The sequence below is a fragment of the Peromyscus eremicus genome, chromosome 22 (genome assembly GCF_949786415.1).
Source record: "Peromyscus eremicus chromosome 22, PerEre_H2_v1, whole genome shotgun sequence".
NCBI lineage: Eukaryota > Metazoa > Chordata > Mammalia > Rodentia > Cricetidae > Peromyscus > Peromyscus eremicus.
In genome coordinates, this window is record NC_081437.1 from 7,965,239 (window position 1) to 7,989,033 (window position 23,795).

The window sequence follows — 23,795 nt, forward strand, 5'->3', positions numbered from 1 at the left end:
ATCGGGGTGTACAGGGTAGACTGAAGAATGATTCTCTCAGAGAAATCCTGGTCCTACACATGAAATGTGGGAATGGTGTTTTCTAGATACAGAAGGATTTTGCAGGTGGACTAAGGCAGCCATGGCTGTGCCGGATCAGCAGTGTGGCCTTCATGGCAAACGGGTATCTCTACAGGAGGGAAGCAGGGAGAAATCTGAAAAGGGGGCAGGAGGAGGTAGCAATCAGAGACACAGAGTGGAGTGGTAGAGCCACAAAACAAAGGCTGCAGAAAGCCCCTGCATCAGAGGTTCTCAACCTTCCTGAGGCTGAGACCCTTTAACACAACACAGTTCCTCATGTTGTGGTGACCCCCAACCATAAAACAATTTTGTTGCTACTTCATAGCTGTAACTTTGCTTTTGTTATGAATTGTAATGTAAAAATCTGTGTTTTCCAATAGTCTTAGGTGACCCCTGTGAAGGGGTTGCTCTACCCCAAAGGGGTTGCTACCCACAGGTTGAAAACCATTGCTCTAGGCTTCCTTCCCTCAAACGCAGCCCCTCGAGAGCCAAGCCACAGTTCCCCACCACTCAGGGTAGTCCCTCCTTCTCTGTATCTATGATAACTTGAGGAGAAAGAAGCCTGAGTCCATTGGCACAGTTCACCATGTCCTAAGCAGCTAGCATGTGGGATGTTGTTCAGGGCATCAGAGAAGCAGATATAAGCTGTGGTAGCCTTCTGGTGGCCTACAGTCAAGGGTGGAGATGGGACATGGATACAGTGGGAATAAAAAAAGCAAAGGGAATTGAGCAAGGTGATGATACAGGCTGCTATCCAGACCAGGAAGCTAGGGAGGGATCCAGAAGGAGATAGACCTTCCTAGACTGAGTCAGGGACAGATACCTCACCTCGGGAACAGAGTGAACATGCTTAGGGACAGACAGGTGACCAGACCAGAGGGAGAGCAAAGCCAATGGAGGGCTGAGAGGCCAAAGAGACACAAGGTGCCTTGCTCTCCACAATAACCCTCCGTCTTTCTCTTCTCTCATTCTCATGTTTCATGTAGCCCAGGCTGGACCAGAATTCGCTATGTAGCCAAGAATGATCTTGAACTTAGATCCTCCTGCCTCCACCTCCTGATGCTGAGATTAGAGGTGTGTGTTGCCATGCTTCTTTTATGTTGTGCTTGGGATCAGTCTACCAGCTAAACTACTTCCTCAGCCCCCGGATTACATTCTTAGCATAGAAATGTATTCTAAAAGAAGCTCCCTAGAGAATATCATTTTCCCTTAAGACAGTAAAACCAACCACAAATAGCTCTTCATTCATGAAGCACAGCTACTTCACTCTTACCATTTCTTTGGTAGAAAGTGTACACTAATCTCTTCCGTGGGCTGCTGCTTTATTGGTATTCAAAGAGGACCCAAGATAGAATTTCTCTTCCATTTGTCTCAAAGTTCCTCTCTGTGGTGGTTTGAAAGAAAATGGCCCCCAAAGGGAGTGGCACTCTTAGGAGGTGTGACCTTGTTGGAGGAAGTGTCACACTGTGAGAGTGGGGGTGGGCATTGAGGTCTCTTTTGCTCAAGCTTTACTTGGTGTGACAGACAGTCCACTTCCTGTTGCCTTCTGATCAAGATGTGGCCAGCACCATGTCTTCCTGCATGCCATCATGCTCCCTGACATGATGATAACGGACTGAACCTCTGAACTGTAAGCTGCCACCTCAGTGAAACATTTTCCTTTATAAGGGTTGCCATGGTCATAGTGTCTCTTCATAGCAACAGAAACCCTAACTAAGACACCCTCCAAGGCCTTCCTTGTTTTTGTTTTTCCCTAGAGCATCAACTTGTCCTCAGAAGTTCACGTTGCCTTGCTGATTGTTCATCTAAGCTAGTGATTCTCAATTTGTGGGTCACAACCCCTTCGGGGATCGAATGACCCTTTCGCAGGGGTCACATAGCAGATGTTTATATTACAATTAGTAACAGTAGCAAAATTACAGTCATGAAGTAGCAATGAAATAATTTTATGGTTGGAGGGTCACCACCACACAAGAACCGTATTAAAGGGTCGCAGCATTAGGAAGGTTGAGAACTACTGATCTAAGCATTCCTTCCCATTAATATCCTCAAGACCAATAGCGCTCAGGCCAAATCCCACCCAAAGGAGTCAGCAACTCTAAGGATGGGACCAGACCAGTCCCTGTTAAATCCCCAGGTGATCCTGGTGTCTGCCCAGGGTGGGGAACCACAGACTCTCACCCATCTGGTTTCTGTCAAGATATTTTTACAAGAGTAAGACTTAAGGATTCTAAGTTAGTTCTCTTTTTTCTTGCCGAGGATTCCCTCTAAGATGTAAATTAAAACAACACTGAGATCCCACCTAACCCCGGTCAGAATGGCTGTCGTCAAGAGACCAAACTGTACCCATCACCACAGCCACTGGTATGGATGAGAGAATGGTGGGCACACTGCTGGTTGGGGATGCAAACCGGTGCGGCCACTGTGGAAGTCGGGAGGGAGGCTGTTCGAAGAACTGAGAATCGAACAACAGAAAGACCCAGCCAGATCACTCCAGGTGTGTTCCTGGAGGATGCTGCACCCATATACCAGAGAGAGCTGGCACATCCAGGTATATTGTTGCCCTACTCGTTACCGCAAAGACTCAGAGGCAGCCTACGTGTCCATCAACAGCAGAATGAAGAAAATGGGGAGCATGCGCACGATTGTTTCAGCCTCCAAGGAGAATGAAATCGTGTCATTTGGAGGAAAATGGATGAAAAGGGCATATGGCACAGAAGCAGGAGAGGGACTCTGTGGAAGGAAGAAAGGATGCAAAGGAAGGCGGGGAGGCGCAAGAGAGAGTAATGGGTGGGTGTGAAAGTTAGCTTACGTCAACATGGCGCCGTCTAGAATCACCTGGCAAGAGACTCTCAATGAAGGACGGTCTAGATCAGGCTAACACGCGAGCACATCTCTGGGGAGCTGTCCTGATGGCCTTAGCAATGTGGGAAGATTCAGACTGGGTAGGGTCCGAGAAAACACTGAAGGAAGACCCCAGACTCAAATAGTATAAAAGCAAAGAGCGTTTGTTCTGTAGAAGCAGCCAGGATATGCGGAGTTGTTCACCTGTACAAAATGGCGACAACCATGGGGGGGGGGGCGTGCAGGCTCCTTTTAGTCACAGCTAGAGGAATTTCAGGAACAGCTGGGTCATCTTCAACATAATTGGTTAAACAAGCAGCAGGTCCATGAGTATAGTTTTAATTGGCTGCGGTTTTATCTTTGGACATACTTGGGTAAGTTTTAAGGGGGTTGAAGGAACTGTCCTTGCGACTTTGTGCAGCTGACTCAGACCTTTTTCGTGCTCTCTCCCTTATCCCTGAATGTAATTTGCTGATAAATGACCCTTTGTTGGGAGAGATACCTGTTTGCCTCTCCCAGAGAACTGAAACCTAAATTCAGTTGTAAAAGTGGGAAAGTTTAAACCCTTCACTGATGGCCTGAAGAGATGTGGGAAGACTCAGACTGAGCATGTGCAGCACCATTCTCTGGTTCGGGGTCCTGGTCTGTAGAAGAGTAGAGAAGACAGGCTGGGCAGTAAGCCCACAAGCGTTTCTCTCTCTCTGCTCTTGAGTGTGGATGCCACTGACTGCTTCACGCTCCCGCCACTATGCATTCCCTGCTCTGATGGACTGTATCGTGGCCTTGGAAGCCAAATCAGCCTCTTTCTTCCCCAAGTTGCTTTTTCTTAGGACGTTTTATCACAGCCACAGAAATAAAACTAAAACAGCAGGAGAAAAAAGACAAACGTTAAATGTTCTTGCCTATATGTGGAATCTAGATTTAGCTCTGTGTGTGTGCGCACGTGTGCATGCATGCACACTCGTGTGTAAAATTAAAGCAAAAGATGGTCCAACAAGGGGAAGGAAAGGACTAACAAGAGGGGATAATGGGAAATAAAGGCTAAATATGAGTAAAATACAATGATATATGTATAAAAATGCCTTCAGGAAGCCTATTACTTTGTACATTAAAACTTAATTTAAAGGAAAAAAAGGGATCCCCCCAAGAACAAACCTCCTTAGCATCAAGATCACGCAGAGGCTCAGGAGAGCAGGGATCCTTGCAGCCCACACTGTTTCTAATTTGCAGCCTGGGCATCGACATCTCTAACAAGTTCTCAAGAGATGATGCTGGTCCAGGGACCACACTTGGAGAACCTCTACCCTAGAGACCATGGGACCAGTCTTTCTTCAGGCAAGCACAGACACATTGCTTGTTCATACTGTCCCATGAGTTGAACAATTCCATCAGAAACAACAACCACTATGTCCAGTCCACAGTCACCAACCCTGAGCTTGGGCTGTGGTCACAGTGGAGGATTTGAAAAACCTAAATCTCTACAGGGAAAACTCGCTCACTCCTCTTGCAGTCTATCCTAACATTAGCCATGTAGTCCTCAGGACAGAGGCTGTCGCATGACAAAGGGGAGTGCCCACTACAACTGTATCCCTCACTGGCCTCCTGACCTCAGCCAAAGAACGTCATCTCTTTCTGACCTGCAAAAATGAGGAGACAGGATCTACCTTAGAGAACTATGCTTTATATTTTGTTCTGCAGTACCTGGTGCTCAAACTCCAGAGTCTTGAGCACGCTAGGCAAGCTACATCTCTAACCCTCAATTACATGGTAAAATGCCCCGTTCCTAGTTGGTGATCCATGAGGATTAGCCAGGCCTATTGTTATTGGCAATACTAATCGCTGTTATCGCTGCATATCTCTTTTCCATCATCTTCCCCGATCACCTTCTCTCCCAACAAATATTTCTTCCTTGGGTCCTCAGGCTGGCCTCCTCCTGTGGAGTCTACCTCCTTTCCTCTGTTCTCTCTGTTCTGTGTCTCTGCCTCTTCGTAGACGCCTTTCTACAACCATGAAGTGCTGAGCCCACACGGCTGGACGCTGGGCCTCCTGGTGGTGTGAGCTGATCTATGCACACCCACAGCTTCCATGGCTCTCGGCACGAATGAGTCATATGCTCACCCCTCCTGCCCGGACGTCTTCTGTAAGCTCCAGACCCACCTATCTGCTTCTGATCCCCCTCCAGATGCCTTCCAGGCACTCAAAGCCAACATGTCAAAACGGACCCCATCGTCTTCCTCGGCAAGCTGGTCCTCACATGGAGCTTCCTGTCTGAGGTCCAGTCTTCACCTTCAGCCAGTTTCTCAAGTTAGAACCGCAGCAGCAGTCACCTTTAACCCTCCCTCTTCACCCCCCTCTCCCCCCCCCCAGCCCTGTTGCTCTTCCTATTGAACCTTTACATTTCCCCCACCTGCCCACTTCTCTTTGGTCCTTACCACTGCCACGCCCACCTCTCTGACTCAAGCAGCTTTTTATCTCTTGTGTAGAGTTCTGCTTTGTTAGGAATGTTGCTACATGTATCTCAGTTTCCCGTCCTGATGTTGGTCATTCTGTAGGGAGAGGGGCTCTGCTGAGATGGAAATCTGATGATACTCTTCCACATTCCTCCTCTCACCCTACCGTTGTTAATACGTGTGTGTGTGTGTGTGTGTGTGTGTGTGTGTGTGTGTGTGTGGTGTTGTATGTATACTGTACATGCACATGAGTGTGTGGGTATGTGGAGCCATGTACACATGTGTAGAGGCCAGTGCAAGATATCAAGCATCCTCTTGTATCACTCTGATCTTCTTGCCTAGAGACTGTCTCTCACTGAACCGGAAGTCAGCTTGTCCTGGTTCAAGAGGCAAGCGATCTGGCCAAGGTCGTGTCAGGAGCTGCCCCTCTCTGCCCACCAATACTAGAGTTACAGGAATGTGCAGACACGCCCAGAATTTTACATGGGTGTTGGGGATTCAAACTCGGGCCCTTACACTTGCACGGCCGAGTGCTTTTATCCACGGAGTAACCCGCCAAGCCGTCCTTAACGCTTCTAAAGGCTTGTGTTCCTCTTAGGACAGGTAAAAACACCTTACCACACTGTAGGACTCATATGATCTTCTGAGTCAAACGCCTTCTGGCTGTCCCTTATTCCTTCTGCCCTAGAACCTCGATTCATGTTCTTGCTGTTTGGACAATGTCCGTCCCCTTTTCCCCTCTCTCCCACAATGCGTTCCCCCATCTCCTTATCACAGAGATTTCAGTGCAGCCATCTTCTCTTGGAGGAAGCTGTCCCTGGCGTTCCTGACAAGACCTAGCCCCTCTGTCGTGGATCATGTCCCCTGTCATAGCATTCAGCTCAGGGGACACTGTATTTGTGGGACTATCATTTCCCCGGGATCTATGTGCTGCCTGGATTTATATCAACTTGACACAAGCGATTACATTTTAGAAGAGGGAACCTCAATTGAGAAAATGCCCTCACCGTCGGCCTGTGGGCAAGCCTCTGGTACACGTTCTTCACTGATGATAGTTGGGGCGGCAGGCTACTCCAGCTCACTTCGGGCACTGTACTAACCCTAGGCTGGCAGTGCCAGGTGCTGGAAGAAGCAGACCAGGAAATCCACAAGGAGCAAGCAGGAAGCAGAAACTCCTCCATGGTGTCTGCTTTAGTTCCTGCCTCCAGGTTCCTGCCTTGAGTTCCTGCCTTAGCATCCCTCAGTGATGGACTTATCAGCTGTAAGTAAAAATAACCCTTTTCCCTCCTAAGTTGTTTTTGGTCATGTTTTATCACAATGAGAGAACCCTAACTAAGGCAGTCTCTGTGCTCCAGGAAGGCAGAGGCCGTGGGTAGTTCTGGACTGGTTCTTATAAATTTTTTCTTTTTAAGGGAAAGAGAGGTCCCAAAGAGAAATTTTTGTAATTCTCTTAAAAAGCAAAAAAAAAGTGCTACAGATCTAGGGATGTAGCTTAGTTGGTGGGGTGCTTGCTTAGCATGCAGGACACTCTGAGTTCTAGACCCAGTACTGCACAAGCAGCATTCAGGAGGCGCAGGCAGGAAGATCGGAAGTTCAATGCCACCCAAGCCTGAGTTTTGTTTCCTATTCTCTCCATCAACTGGGACTAAGTCTCACACATAGTAGGTTCCTAGTGCATCTACGCTGAGTGCTTGCTTTTTTTTTTTTTCCAAGATAGGGTCCCTCTGTGTATTCCTGCCTGTCCTGCAACTCACTCTGTAGACAGCCCAAAACTCACAGAGATCCACCTGCTTCTGCCTCCTGAGTGCTGGGATGAAAGGCATGTGCTACCACCACTGCCCATTCTTGAGTGCCCACCATATGCCCTCATGGTTAGAAATTCCAAAGGAACCAGGTGTTCCCATGTTATTTCTGATCAGAATGGCTCAGAATACACCCTCCTTTGGATCTGCTTTCTTCCTCACACAGCTCCTATGCACTCCCCCAAAGCATAACCACTGACCTTTTTACACATTAGGGATGCTTGAAAGCCAGGTAAGCTTTTTCCTTCCCCACCCTCTATTCAGCCTGGATCGCTGCTGACCTCTGACACTTTGGAGAAGGGTGTTTTGATGCAGATGCAGAACCTCAAGTCATTCTGGGAACTACTTAATTATATAAACTGAAATCAAAAGAAAAGCTGGCAAAGCCAGCGGCTACTCATTAATCCCCTCTTGGCACCCATGGAAAACAAAACCAAAAACCAACTTCCTGGTAAAGTAAGCAAATATGTTTTCTGAGGTAATCAAAGGTTTGAAAAGCCTATTCTACACCACCTCCCTTAATCTCCCTCGACTCTCTAAAATGTTACGGTCTTGTGATAGCAAGTAAAATAATAAAAATTGCAAAGAGATTATGTGTCATGGCCATTTAGGGTAAGAACAGGGAAAGAATAACCAACCAGTTGGAAGGACCACATCATGGCTTTGAAATTCCCACTGGCTTCTTTTTTCCAATTCGCCCACCTTCTTGCCTTGGAAGGCAACCCCAGCCTCAAGGCCTGTGTACCCTTCAAGGTATGATAGATAAGACAGAGGCTTCCCCTCAACAGCACCCCGTGTCCTGCCAAGTGGGTTTGTTTGGACATACATTCTCCACCATTTGTTAGATGTTTATAAGGACAAAGATTCTATCTCATTTTGATTGCACACGAAGGCACAACAGGAGACCAGACTTGGAACAGTCTGCCTTTGATGGACCTGTGATGACATAAATGGTTTCTCCAGTGTACCCAAGGGAGTCACAGGTCCTCATCTTATAAGCATCCCCACCCAGTGCTGGGGATACAAACCATGGGCTTATGCATGCTGAGCGAGTGTTCTACTATTGAGTGACACCCCAGCCCTTTATTGCATCTTTCCAAACAACTTCTCCCTACCCTCCTTCAAGTCCACATCATCTAAGACAGTAGTTCTCTAACTGTGGGTCGTGACCCCTTGGGGGTCAACCAATCCTTTCACAGGAGTCACCTAAAATCATTAGAAAACACAGATATTTACATTATGATTCATAACAGTAGCAGAATTACAGTTATGAAGTAACAATGAAAATAACTTTATGTTTGGGGGTCACCACAACATGAGGAACCATGTTAAAGGATCACAGCATTAAGAAGGTTGAGAACTACTGACCTAAGGCATCAACTTGGAAGGTCTTTCTTGAGTACTCAGCCTGAAGTTAGGTGTCGGGGGGGGGAAGCAGGAAGTTACATAAGTTACGACTTTGGTATCTAGGAGCTAGGAATGCAACACAAGAAACCACAGAGGGCAGTCCCAGACACTGGATGACTCTGTACTGAATTCTCCAGGATCTGGCCTGAATCTTCAGATACTTGTCACTCAGGCCTTACCATGTATAGGTCACTGTGGGAAACAGTCACGTGACAAGTTGGTCTACCTATTCTCCAAAACACAAGTGTACTGATGGAACTGGCCATTGCTATGGGATCTGGTTCAGAGTCACCTGACCTGGAGGAAAGACCAGTCCCATGTTGAACAATGTGAGGCAGGAGATGAGAAAGCCTGGAGGTGAGAGGGCAGCCCTGAGGATGGAGGTGAGTAGAAACATGTGGGAACCAGAGGGTAGTACAAGCCTGCTGTACAATAAGAACCAAAGCACCCCTAAACACCCAAGAAGCCTGCCTCCTAGGGAAACCGTGCGTAAATCCAGGACACCAAGGTAGAGACAGACTGCTGGTAGGGCAGGGGGAGGGTTCTAATACACAAGTGGGAAAATTGGAATTCTAAAAAGCTTTTAAGTTGTAAAGTTTCACAATTATAGCTGATTTTTAAGGAAGGTCATCTTGGAAGCCGTGCATTAGAAGCTTAGAGTTGTTCCACCTTTAGGTAAGTTTGGTGATACACATCTGTGAGATGGAGGCAGGGGGATCAGGGTTCAAATCACCCTTGGCCACACTGGGAGTTTAAGCAAGTCTGAGCCACATGAGATCCCGTCTGCACAAAAGAGAATTACTCCCATCTTTTTCCCACCTCCACTATCTTAAATGTCATATTAACTTGTGTGTGTGTGTGTGTGTGTGTGTGTGTGTGAGTGTGTGTGTGTGTGTATGTGTGTATGTGTGTGTCTTTATGGTCTTTTCATGTGTGTGTATGTCTGCCTTTATGGTTTTTTTGGGGTGTGTGTGTGTGTGTGTGTGTGTGTGTGTGTGTGTGTGTGTAAGCACAGGAACCACTCTTTCCGGAAAATCTTAAGTGTCCAATATAGTATTTGTAGGGAACAGGCTATACAGAAAAACTCTGGAATGTAATCACCTTACATTGCTGAAACTAACTCCCGATTCTGTCTCTTCTGGTCCCTGGCATCCACCATCATTTTCTCCACTTTTATCATCCTGAATAGTTTGGATTTATCACCTAAGTGGTATCATTTAGTGTTTTTCTTCTATACTTACCTTATTAGACTTTCATAACTTCTCCCAATTTCATCCATGTTTTTGAATGGAAAGACTTCTTTTTAAAGGCAAATAATATTTCCCTGGACATAGACAAGAAGACTGCTTCTCATCACAACCATCTGTATTAAAGAGAGTGGAACCAACCCTTCTTCCAGTAAAGAGGAGATCATTTTACAATTATTATTATTATTAACTTTCACTCAATTAGATTTGGTTAAATGGCAAAAACTCACATTACAGTCTACCAGTTGAGAAGGTTCAAACATGGTAGATATAATAAGATGTTTGTTTCCAATTGTTTGAAGCTCTAATTATTTACCCTAAACAGGTTGGCTCAAGGTCAAGTTCAAAGGGACCTAGAGTTGGGTCAAATTGATTCACCTAATAAAACTCAAACAAGCATTTTTTTTCCTTCGGATAGCACCACATTTAGCCCCAGGACCAACCTTAAATCACTGTCCTCTACCCTCCAATGCTTCTATCTGGGTGTAGAAGGTGGGGAGAGGAGCGTGTTGCAGTGCCCCTCAGCAGAGGACTCTTTCCTCCACAGGGACCATCAGCACCCATAGAAACAGCTCTTCCCCGAGGCTATGATGGTACACATGAACCGGGCCCAACTACAAACACCTCAGCAGTGCGAGGCACTGGAGGGATCCCTTCCAGAAGCGAGGATGCTGCCATAGTCAGGCAGGAAGGGAGTGTCCTTGTCCCCAGCTTCCTCTTTGGACAACAGATAGAGGTTAGACAGAAACCCTTCCATCCATGAAGGACACTGTGGTGCTGATTCACGGAAGCGCTTTCTTTTCCTCCATTGTTTGGTGAGCATCATGCCCCAGCTGAACTGCCTCCTCCCAGCATCCTGGCTTCCTCCTGGTTCCACCCCACTGGAGGCCTTCTCCAGTAATTGGCACTTGTGAAGCATGGCATCGGGCCGACATCCTCTGTCTCCAGCTACTCACTTGGACTCCAGGAAAGCAGCGAGTCTACCACACGCTCCTCCAGTCACGTCCCCAACGAGGAGACCTGGTCATCTTGCAGAAGTTTCATGCTTTGCAGTAAGACTGGAGCCCTACAATCTGGTCTGTACATGCTGCACAAGATGGTGACACAGACCAACTATTTCTTTGATGTCCACCAAGAAATCATTTAAGCAGAAAAAGAGAAAAAGGGAGTTGCTGTACTGGAGCCCAACGGAGCCAGTCATCAACTGTTTGAAGTCAAAGTGAAGCAATTATGGGATGCTCTTAAGAAGGTTTCCTTGACATAAGAACAAAAACGTTCTAGCTTCATTTCCTCAGTTTAGCCAAGTTCCAACAACAGGCTTCTCCTTTACCAACACTCTGCCCATGGGCTTAGGCTATCTCCCAACAATCCTGCATCCAACTCATCTGTTCACCTATGCCTTCCTGTGTTCCAACAGGACATAAGTGACCAGAGCTGGTACTCACGGCACCCCCTCTTATGAATCTGTATCTGTAGAACCTCAAGGTTGAGTAGCAATACCACAGTACCGAATGAGTGTCCCCAGCCTCCAGCTCAGTGATGCTGGAGATGCTCCCCACACGGAATTAGAGCTGGTCAGGAGGCTGATACTATAGTCCCAGAAACTCAGATGTATCTTATCTCTGTCACCAGCAGATGTAACTCTCAGAGAAGTCGTGCTGGAGTCCTAGGAGGCTTACCAGCTGAACACCACTGTCAATACAGCTGCAGCTTTGGGGCTGGATCAGTTCTGCCCCACTTTATTGCTATTGCCTATTGTTACGGCTTTCTCTATCTTAATCCTTTGTCCTCCTGCTGGCTTGCTTAGCTATCTAGATTGAAACACTGCTAGCTAACCCAGAGGTTTAGAAGACCCTGTATCTATGTTAAAGTGACCTATCTGCTCAGAGAAAGGCCACCAAAAAAAACCAAAAACCAACCAACCAAAAACACTTGCTATCTCTTGGTATAGAAGTACTGACCAGCCACCTGGGTAGTTGACCTCATAAACAGCCCTCAACACCCCAACAGTTCTTTCCTTTCCCTTTTCTTCCTAAGACTACAGAAGTTCTTGTGCCCATTTCCCCTTCTATAAAGTCTGCACCTTTAAAATGAGCAGATATGTAATGGATTTGATTATGACATTTTCATACTTGTGTATAATGTATTTTAATCATATTCACTTCCTACTACCCCTTCCCACTCTTACTGGTCCTCTTTCCTCTTCCCAAATAGTTCCCCTTTGTGCTGCCAGTAAGGTCATTTACCAGAACTTGGGTGAGGGGTTACTTACAGGACATCTGGGCAACTTACCAATGGGTACGCCACTAAAAAAAATGTCTGTCTTCCTCACAAACCATGAACTGCCTAGAAATCCTTAAGGAGGGGCGTGGCATTGCAAGCCACTCCCCGCTCCACGACAGGATGCTGATGAGACCCATCTTGTGCAGGTTAAGCAGAGCTGCTCAGAGTTCAAGGGGACAATGGCCCCATCAGGCCCAGAAGACAGCATTCTGCCTTCTGTAACGCTCCCCCTTCCTCTCCATCTTAGGAAATTTTTCTGCCCCACTTTCCGTGATGTTCCCGGAGTCTTGCAAGGGATGCCGGAGATGTCCTGTTTAGAGCTTAGCATTCAGTGGCTTGCAGCTGCTTTCACAGACAGGCAAGGTTGGAAAGCGGACCCCAAATAAAGGTGGCACATCAATCTTTCCCTTCAGTTGTGGGGAGGGACTATAGCCTGCTTGGGTGGTAGTAGGTGTGCTGAAGAGGAGCGGGAAAGCAGACTCCTCACGTTTCCCTGGCTTAGTGTGACAGTCATCAGTGTGACAGGTTAATTGTACCTATGAGAACAATGACACAGCAATTACCTGCTCATCTTAAAGGCCACACACACCAACACACACACACACACACACACACACACACACACACACACACACACACACACACACAGAGTGTGGTCCATACAGCTCTTATCTGAGTATTCTATAAAATGTTGTTTCTTGACTTAGAATGCCATACGGCAGATGTAGATGTCTCTCCCCTCTAACAGTATGCACTCACCAGGCACTAGCTCACATCTGGTCAGTCGAACCATGCCAACCCTTTCCATCCCTGACCTGCCAGAGAACATCCTGTCGTCAGCAGCTTGGCCTTTGAGTACTTTCAGACAAGTCTCCACAGAAGCAGGTCACAGACATGAAGGCAGACTCTTCCTGCTGTCCCTGTCGGATTCTGCTGCTCAGAGCAGGGGTCAGTGTGGTGTCCATTCTGGGTACCATGTCTGACCCTGACAGACTTGGGTTCATGCAGGGAAAGGCAAATGGGAGGGTGAAGAGAGGTCACGCCTTGCAAGGAGCAATGTGGCAAGGGTAAGCTCCACTGAGTTCTGTTTTAGAGGTTGACCGTCTGAACTGAATAAACACACGGACCATCAGACAAAAGGGCCCACTGAAGGGGAACTCTTAAATCACTGGAAAGACTTCGTGCGGCAAGGAGCTTCTGTCTGTGACTGAGCCATGCTGAGACCAATGAGCAGCCTCTTTTGTTACCACAGACCAAAGTCTCCTTACAGTGCCAACACTCTGTCCACCCCGAGTCCTACCGCTTTGTTCTGTACCCAAGCTCCTTCCAACAGAAAGGGTTCTGGCCTCAGTCGGACTGACCGTACTTCAGGGCTACTCACAGAGATACCCGCTGTTCATGGTGAGGCTGGACTAGACGACCTGGCTGAGTGTCAGAGTGCCTTGGAAGCATTTTCCAGTATACAGGTTACCAGACCAGACTTCTCTGAGTGCCCGACTCTGTGGTGGCCTCTGGAATATGCATTGATGCTCATTGCCCCCAGGTAGCTCCTTGTGAATAGCAATGGCTGGTAGTCAGTCGACTAAGCAGGTGCCAGGAAACCTTCTAACGTCAAGACTTGGTGATTCCACTTCATTTTATTCTGTTTGCTCTGATAATCTCATGTTAGGGAATTCAACTAGAAGATAAAGTCTTAGACAGAGGTATGCAGTATTCTTCTAACCCAACACAGTGTCAGACAAGGCACCACCCTCACACGGACAGTTTCTACAGTAAAGGCTGTCTCCTAGAATTGCCAGGGCTCTGTGGCCTGCACCTGGTTGTGTCCCATCCAGACACTTATGCCATCAGACAAGGAAACAGTAAACCCCAAAAATCCCATGCTGGGAAATGGTGAAAGGCTGAATGGGATTCCACACAAGTCTGACTACTTATCAGACCACCTTATAAGGCAATGGTAGGCAGGATCACACCTCCACCAGGACTGCCAACACATACCTGCTACCGTCTTTCTAAACCTAAATCCCACGTCAGTACCCTTGAACACAGACTTGGAGGGGTCATGGACCCTTTATTTGTTCCTCTTCCCTCTGTAGCCATATTGCATACATCTCCTGATTCTGTTTTCTTATTGTAACATGTCTCTTTAATAGGTGTACTGGGGACCGGTGGCTGAATACCACTGCCAGAAGTCCAAGCTTTGACCCTGGAGCTCCAGTAACATCCGCCACAGTGCTTAACATTGTACTGGGCTCACCCAATCCACTCCAGCCTTAATAAAGCACTGACTGTGTAACTGATACCATTGTGTATTGTGTTTATACAACTAGACAGTCATAAGAATCAAACCAAAGGCCCGAAGTTCCTCCCAGGGCTCCATAATTGTGGTTTGATGTTAACTGTTCTTCTCATCCTCCAGACCCTCCCCCTTTAGCACCACAGACAGCGTTGCTGGATTCATGTGCATGGCTGCCTCAAACCAAAGAAACCACTTCACCGAAGGCAAGAAACTGAACCTGACATCTCCACTCCGCTCAGTCCCCCTTCATGCTGTGTCTGCTCGAATGGAGATGAAATGAAAATGTGCTAATGTGAGGAATTGGCAGCTTGGACCTAACCCATGAATGTACACACACAGAACTCAAGCCTGAGGATTCCGAAGACTTCGTGGCATTGTTTTAGAACTCAAGGGGCAAGGCTGGTGTCTGTGTGCGTGCAGAAGAACATTTCCATAACATCTCGCTAATGTTTTCATTAGCTGGCTGGCAGAGCGTGAACTGGAGCTTTTCGGTGATGAAGGGCTTTGATCCGCTCATTTCCACTCAGGTTTGCTCTGAACAGTGAGCAACGCATTAAGACCAAGCTGTAAATATTTAGTGTCATAGCACAGGACTTCTGCAAGAGTCGCGGACCGGTTCTTGTACTAGCAGAAGGAGGTACTGGATTCCCATATGTGTTTATTTGAAATATATGAGAATGGACTCCGGCGAGAGTCACGTGTCTGCATTACGCAGGCATGGGTGCTTGCAGACACAGAATAAAAACAGCCTGTGTTTAATTTGTTCACAGGCCTTTTGTTCTTAGCTATCTGGAGAGGGGTGGTGCAGACATAGCAGGTGAGTTTCAGGATGGGGATGGGAGTAAAGCTTTGATGTGGACTCCAGGCTGCCAATTCAGGTAGGACGGTGGCCTCTCTCGGTGTAGAAAGAAATCCATTCTCTAGCAGATTTATTTGTTAGCGCCATGAGTTTAGGGGAGGGAATGGAAACTTAAATTGACCAGCCTAGGATCTGACCATAATCCATACCTGTTGGTAGCCTTCTCCCCACCGGTGTCCACCTTTTTTTTTTTTTTTTTAACCCCTGACAGTTTTCCCCCACCCTCACCTCTGCCTATATGGTGCAGTGACCCAATCCACTTCTGGCTACAGACTGCTGGGGTTCAAGGCATACTTAGCTACATCCTGACTACATGATGAACTTGGCAGACTACAGTACTGATTTCCCCACGTGTGAAACAGAGATTCAACAGTAGGTACTGAACGAGAACATTAACATAGGTCATCTTTATGATAGGTGCCTGGCTCATTAAAAACAGAACAACAACAACAACAAAAAAAACCCCATGAGTTCTGAAATCTCACTGCCAATCTGTCATTCTGTAGTTGCACGGGGCTCGGGGATAGATAAAGTTCAAGTCAATTAGCTTGTATTTAAGGAGGGCTTTTAAAAAGCTACTTGGAAGAATGAGAGGCTCCAGTATAGTAAGAGTCCACACTAAAGACAATACTTTACTAGTTACTAGGAAAGACTCCAGAGGAGCGATGGGGCTTAAGAATGCAATGGAGTTAAAATGATTAGGTCTAGCAAGTCCATTTGCAGCAAACCACCAAGACACAGACATTCCCGCATGTCATGAAGCTTGCCAACAAGGGAAAGACCTCCTTGTTTGGCACCAAGCCTTCTTAGACTCTTTTTCTTCCCTATCTTAGAAATTCTAACCTAAGGCAAATGGGAAGATGGTTAATAAGCAAAGATTAACATCTGCCAAGCCTGAACTACTTTTCCAGAGATGTCAGACTGGAGCAAGCAGGTGTTAAGATCTACATTTTACCATTTGACCTCAAGAAAGGGAGGAGTTAGTGGATAGGCCTAGCTAAGTTAATGGATAGGTTCAGCCGGAATTTGAGGGCAGGTCTCTCTGTTTCAAAGCCATAGCTCTTTCCCTCACACTAGGAGTCACCTTCAATGCCATTCAACAAGACTGTCAAGAAAGGTCACATTTAAATATCCAGAATTAACATGCCTGGGCTGAAGGGTCAAGAGTACGTGTCTAGGGCTCAACACTATTTTACTCTGCTTCTGTTATTTTTATAGAGGTATCATGGATGCCCAGAAAAGTCTAAATCTTATGGCAAATGTTAGATGGAGTGAAATGCTTCCAAAACAGTAAAAATAGATTTTAAGAGGCCATAAAATACATGAGTAAGTTTTATGGTTTGCATTGTAAGCATCATAGTAGGTGTCCATTTTTGTTTGATTTCAATATTTTTCTCCCAAACACATACTAAACACAAAACAAAACAACAACAAAACCCCAAGCTCTTCCTTGTGGAAGTTCACCACAAATGCACGGCCCTTCCCAATCCACCCAGGGCCCCTGCTCAGCTTAGAGATTAGGTCTGTCAAAAGCTAAAGGGCTCCTTCCACAGTAGGTGATGGGCGGTATGGGGGCTCTCCTGTGGCATGTGGTGACGAGCAGGTGAATGGAAACGCAGACAGATGATCTCCCAAGGAGACTTCCCTGCAAGGTCGCCATCTCCATTATCATTGAGAACAAAGCCCAATTTATCAACCTCGGTGCTTTCCAAACTCTAGTACGTAGAAAACGCAAATGGGAACTTTCCAGAACCAGATTCCTGGAAACTATATCCAAATCCCCAGTCTGTATGTCTAGACTGAACCCTGATATCCTGCCTCTCTAACCAGCTCCCAGCCAATGCAGTGTTCTCAAGTAGGGCTCCCACTTTAAATGGCATAGGTTAGTTAGTACCCGCCCTCCCCAAGTCTGACAGTAATCTAAACTGCAGTCTGGGGGAAGAGGCAAGGAGGGGAGAGCGGGGGAGGGGAATGAATAAAAACAGCATAATGATAGAAATATATAAAGATGCCATAATGTCATTCATTACTTTGTATGTTACCCTAAAAAAATTAATTTCAAATTTTCAGTTTGATGCCTCAGAACTCCTGACTGGAACTGACAGCCCACCCCATCACAACCTCTGCCTCCTGTGGGTGCTTCTAATGGCTCCCAGAAAGCGCTCCAAGCCCTTCCTTCCACAAGCTGGGTACTCTCCATCCTTCTTGGTGATGTCGGTTTCAGGCTGACGGCAGCCCTGAGACAACTTTCACTTTTGTGAATTAATGGAGATCCCTTTAATAAACTGACTGCCAATCTGACTCTGAAGTCCACCCTGTGCCTGCCAACCTTATGTCAGGCCTTATATTCTGATATCAGGCATGACTACTCAACCTGGTGGTTGCCCTTCCCAAGTGGGTTTTTCTCAGTTCTTAAGTCCTTGCCTATAATAATCAACCTATAAACAACTACCCATTAGAGTTACCAATGGACATGTTTACCATATCTTTATGATAGTATAGTAGCTGATACTGAGTTACCAATGTGAGTGAACACCATTTGCAAGATGCCCAGTGCAGCATCATTTCAAGATCTTGACTGAGAGCCCCCAATGTGACTTTCTGAAGCCTTTTCTAGCAGAACGGGCAGGCTTATAGTTTAAATGACTCATTCCTCAAGTGGGTCACCCAAACAAATGACTTCTCTTCATTCTTAATTTGGACTAACTTTTATACTCTTGCATGACCCTTCTTTAAAAAAAAAAAAAATCCCAATGGCCGATCCTGCCATGGTTAGTTTTACTATCAACTTGATACATGGGGGGAAGAGGGAACCTCAAAAGGAATTGCCCCATCAGACTGCCCTGTGGGCACATCTGGAGGGCCTTTTCTTGATTGCTAATTGATGTAAGAGGGCCCAGCCCACTGGGAGTGGTACCATCCCTAGGCAGGCAGGCTTGAACTGTATATGAAAGGCCACGGAAGGAGAGTAAGGAAGCATGCAAATAAGTGGCATTCTTCCGTGGTCTCTGCCCCATTCCCTATTTCTATGTTCTTCCTGCTCTGAGCTCCCGCCTTGGCTCCCTGAGTGAGGGCTGTCACCTATAACCTGAATTAAACCCTTTCCTCCCCTAGCTGCTTTTCGTCCCAGCAACACACAACAACACACAGAAATACACAGCAACACCCAGTAACAAGCAGCAACACACAGCAACACACTACTCACCCATCAATAGTGTAAAGGGGGAGGCAAACCACTACAGGCTTTTCAATTGTCGGTGGCATTTTTCTTCAGTTAAGGATAGGTTCGTTAAGATGGTATGGAAACTCTCCCCTCGAGCACAGGCTTACGTAAGAAGTGTGTGTTCCTTTGCAATACTGGCCTAAGAGCATTTAATGGCAGGAAACCAAGTAAGCGCATGAGAAGCTGACTTATTTCCAGGTGTGTGTGACTTTTACTGTTCCCTTTACCTGGAGTTACACTGGTGGTCTGCCATGTCAGGAGGACAGCTAAATAATTGTCAAGTTGACCGGTTGCTGAGAGATGAGCAATTCCTCTACCTTGGATCTCCAAGATCTGCTTTACACGAACTGGAAGTGTTGACAGAGGCTTGTGACTACCAATCAGTCTTCAGCAGGTATTGTGTGAGCATCTGCTAGGTGCTAACATTATGCCTCCAAAGCACAGCCTGCCTCTTCCCCTTCTTCCTCTCAGAGCATCAAGGCATGTCTACCCTTCACATCCTCTATGTAGGCTGCACCCAATCTGAATACGCAGACCAGGCAGAATGGACAAACAAGATTGCCAGGCAGCAAGGCCCAGGCCAACACGCAAAACTCACTGCCGTGGGCTCGGTCTACCCTCAGTCTGGCAGGGAGGACTCTCTGATGCCATCTCAGGCTGTTTCTCTGCATTTTAAACTGGTGGTTTTTAATACCCCTCTTCTTCCACTACAGCAAACCATGGGAACCGAATCGTTCTGATGGACAGAGACTCGGGACACAGTGCACACCAGTCAGTTGGCACTTATTCAAGCACGATACGATGGCATGCTCCTCTTGAACCTAGGCCTTCACTCGCGATACTTACACACCTTGCCACTGTGCTACACGCTGCCCCTCTTAATATGATGGTATTAAGGACCAACTGGAAAATTATCTTTCGAAAGAAATATATGCTTGGACAATTAATAGCCAATTCAAATGCAAACGTTTTTAAATAATTTAACACCCCACATTCTTGAGCACTTCAGTAATGCCCACCTATTTTGCAAGCAAGGTAATTAAAAAAAAATTAGTCATCTTCTTTTTTATCATGTAGACTGTCTACCTGGCAGCAGCGTATAGTCGTTCTAACTCCTGAAGCCATGCCATTTCTGTGAATGTTCACAGAACTCGAATCGACCATTAGGAGCTGTCTTCTGTCATATATCTCTGTTCAGATGAGATAAAACTTTGCCAACTTGGTCAAAATAGAAGCACCAACCAAAACAATAATCACCAGGCGCTTCCCGCTAACCCTGGGACAGAACTGGCCACAGAACTAACTATTCCACCCCGTCAATGAAGCCTGGGACGTGGTTCCCACGGGCTTATAACCAAAGGTCAGCCAGTGACAACAACAGCCTGCAGCTTACCAGCACAGGGAGAAACTTCTGCTGGGCTCTGGTCATCCAAATGGGGAATTTATTAGCGGGACAGACAGATGAGTTCATAAACGGCGCCCTGAGCACTGGAGATAATTTATTCTCCCAGTCCATTTGAACAAAATGTAACGGGTAATATAAGGTTGCTGGATGGCGCGGTACATCTAGCACTCTTAACTGAAGTCGATGGTTCCTTGGCTTCTTCCCCCTGTTAACTACAAAGTCGAAGGGCAGTGCCTTAGCCAGTCCCACCCTCCCTTATCTATTCCCATTCATAAATTGAGGAGAAAGAAAGAAAGGGAAAGAAAGGCATGGGATAGGTAGCTCCTAGTCCTTCGTTGTTGGAGATGACTGTAGCTAAGCTGGCCTTCTCATGGGTGTGCTAGCAAAGGGAAAGAGATTCTTTAAGACAAAGGAAAGGAAGTCCACAGGTCCTTCGCCTTCACCCGATGCTAAAGGAGCTGTCACATCATCCCATAGCCCTGAAGCTCCTCCTCCCTTCTATGAGCTCCCTCTAGGTCACAGCTTCCTACTCTATTCTCTCTCAGAGAAAGGCCAAGGTCCAAACGGAACCTGGGCCTTGGAGCTCTGTGCACCAGCCGACTCTGGAGGGACACTGGACCTCTGCAGACAGGCGGGCAAGGAAGAAGGCAACTGTCTCGAAAGGCATACTCAGGGCCACCAGCTCCACCTGCATAAGGCAAGGGCAAGTAAGCTCTCGGGACAGACAGACAGACAGCGGGGCCAAAGCATCAATTAATTGGCCTGTTCTAGTTTCTAAACTTGGGAGACTGTTTTCCTGGAATCAGCAACAGGACTCAAAATGTCTATGATCACCTGTGGATTGGAAACACAATACAGCTATTTTATGATAACTTTCTTACTGGAAAGTAGTTTCTTCTCTCCTCTCCTCTCCTCCCTCCCCTCCGCCCCCTCTCTCCCTCCTTCCCTCCCTTCCTCCCTCCCTCGCTCCCCCCCTTTCTAAAATGTTTCTGATCCCTTAAGGGCTGGAGAGATGGTTCAGGGGTTAAGAACACGTTACCCCCCCCCCCCCCACTGCCCCATCACAACAGCCCCAGCTCACTGGTTATCTCTTAGCTCTGTATCATTTAGGGTCCATATTACCATTCTCCTCCATTTTTTAACCTATTTGAATAAGAACAGCTTGAAGAATTATTATCATATATCACCTAATTCCAGCTCTGAAGTTAGGCAGAATTTAGATAGAAAATGTGGAAAGGTCAAGAATGTCTAAGGGTCACATAACTTCAAGCATGGTCTTGCAATTTAGAAAGTAGCCATCATTTTCCCTTCATATTCTGGTTTCAAAAGTGAACTGTAGAGATGAAGGTCTTGGGAGCAGCATCAATGTCCTGGTCCCAGTCCTTGTTCCCATAACCACGGGCAATGGCAATGTCCACAGCCCATGCCATGACAGAGACACACGTGAGGAAAAGTAGAAAACTGTATCACTGAGGAACCCACAGAAAGTGCCAGAATTAGTGGATTACAGTAACAAAAAAAGGAGAGGAGGAGCTGGAGAGATTTCCCAGTGGTTAAGAGCACTTGTTGCTCTTGCAGAGGACCTGGGTTCATTTCCCAGAACACACTTGGTGCTCCACAATCATCTGTAACTCCATTTCCGGGGGATCCCACCCCCTACTCTGACCTCTGCAGGCACCAGGCATACATGTAGCAGCACACAGTCATAGATGCAGGCAAAATAATCATACACATAACATAAAATAAATAAATCTTTAAAAAGGAGAGGGGATACATTAAGTGCAGAGAGGAATTATTGGGGTGCTTATGGGGAGTGGGAGGGAGACACTGGTGATAGAGATGATTAAGCTATTTTGTTTACTGTACGGCATTATCAAACAATAAATAAGAGATAACCTATGAAAATTATAAACATAGCCCTGCCTTCTGAACTAATTTATGTTACCAGTTTTAGGCCAACAATGTGGCATTTTCTAGTTCCCATTGTTGGAACTGTCATCAAGACCGAGCATAAACAGCGGGAGGAAAATGTCTCCCTAATTCTTCTATCTAATCTAGAAAGGAGATAGCATTCAGGCGGATTCAGCTTCAGGTGTGGACACTGATGCTAATCTGAATCCCTTGGGCTAGGTTTAAGCCTTTGTTTGCTAGGACTGCCCTTCGATATCACCAAATACCACAAATTAAAGAAAGTGCCAGCACAAAGAAATCTGATTAATGGGTGGCTACCAATGAGGAGCAAGGACTGCCTTGCTAAGGGAAGCCCGTGCAACTGGATTCAGGCAGCTTCAGCTGCCGAGGGAATGAGACTGTGTATTTCAATGGCAGCTACAGCTTTTCATGGACAATAAAACACTATTAGCGAGTGGAGAAGTTGAGGACCCAAGCTCGGGACAGTTACTCGTAGAGGGAGGGGCATTCTGTGGAGTCATTAAAAAGGAATGTCCCGCCCTCCTCTTGGGTGAGGAGTTTGACAGGAAAATACTGCTCCCGTTTTCGGCAAAATGAGGACCACCGAAGAAGGAAACAGAGTGGAACCGAACACTCACAGACAAGGCCTTTCCTGCCCTTGTCTCAGATGGTCACAGTGGCTGAGATCTCTGTCCTGTGAGCATGCTTGACTTCTATTTAAAAGGACAGAAAAACAAACACACTTGGCCTGTTTCACAGAGCCCCAGAGAGCTCTTTCCAATGATGAGCTATTTCCCCCACTAGGCGGGGTTTAGACAGCAGCCTCAGAGCCCAACCTAATTCAGAAATTATTTCACTTGTCTTCATTTTAGGTGTAAAAACAGACAATATCAAGTAGGAACAAACACATGCAGCCTTCCATGGATCTAGTTTTTAAAAGAGATAGCCCTACTCATGACTTTGTCTATTTTTTTTCCAGTCTAACTTTAGAGTTTTGTACATGAAAACAATTATTTTCCAATATTGGAAACCAGAAGCTCCAAAGTCTCCTTCTAGAACGGCACAGGCTTGCTCACCTTGCAAAGTTAAACCATTTTAGGTTTCCCTGCTCCTCTTCCTGGCCTTGGAGGAGTCACACGGAACCGCTTGCCTTTCCAATTACGGTCGCCATCTAGTGGCTGAAATGGTTAACTGCAAGATACTTGGCAATGTCCATAGAGAAATGATCACTTTCTCCATTGGACATTCTTAACGTGATGGCTAAGACTTTATTTAGTAAAATGGAGAAACTGCTTGAATATCTGTGTGTTTTTGTTTAAGTGCAGAAAATGTGCATTTTATCCTTTCTCTTTTAACTTAGCGAAAAGAATACAGGAAATGAAAGGAACCGTAGTTGGGGATGGGAGGAGAAAAGTAATCTCCCACTAACGAAAACATTGCTGTATGGATGTCTCAAAGAATTCCAGGCATCACCCTGTCCAGATTCCCCACTTACCCCTTAGTTCTCAGTTTGTGTCCAGTTCCTAATTCCCAGGCACAGTTTTAGGAACCCAGTGGGACACTCATGATACATAGCCTGCCACGGCTTGCCAAAGAGAACTCGTTTGCAGGAAGAGGCTTGACTGGATGAGGCAAGACCATCCCTGTGCCAGGAAATGCCCACAGGGAGACCACAACAGGCTCCCTGGCTCTTACACCCCGCCTTTCATCTTGTCCTCAGCAGGAGTCATTGTCTAGCTTACTCATCCTGCATCCCCAGCACTCAGCAGCACTTTACTCCTTAGCAGGATGTCAAGGAATATTCAGCTGATGAATGTATGAAGGCAAAGTGCTTACAGGACACCTAGGAAAGCCAGTGCTGTGCTGAGATCCAGGAAACTGATGGCCAGTTCTCATTTTCCCCAACAACCGAAAGGATCTAAAAACTCTGCTTCATGAATCCTGATGGATGCCAAGGAGGCACCCTCAGGCCCAGCTACCATTGGAAACAGGCATTCCTTTTCAT

The 23,795-nt window shown here is 46.5% G+C and overlaps 1 protein-coding gene across 3 annotated transcripts in view; it reads right to left on the bottom strand.

Moving 5' to 3' along the window:
* The window catches only part of Prkce (protein kinase C epsilon), a 512,360-nt gene that overhangs the window by 98,159 nt on the left and 390,406 nt on the right, over window positions 1-23,795 (bottom strand). The gene's annotated exons all lie outside the window — the stretch shown is intronic.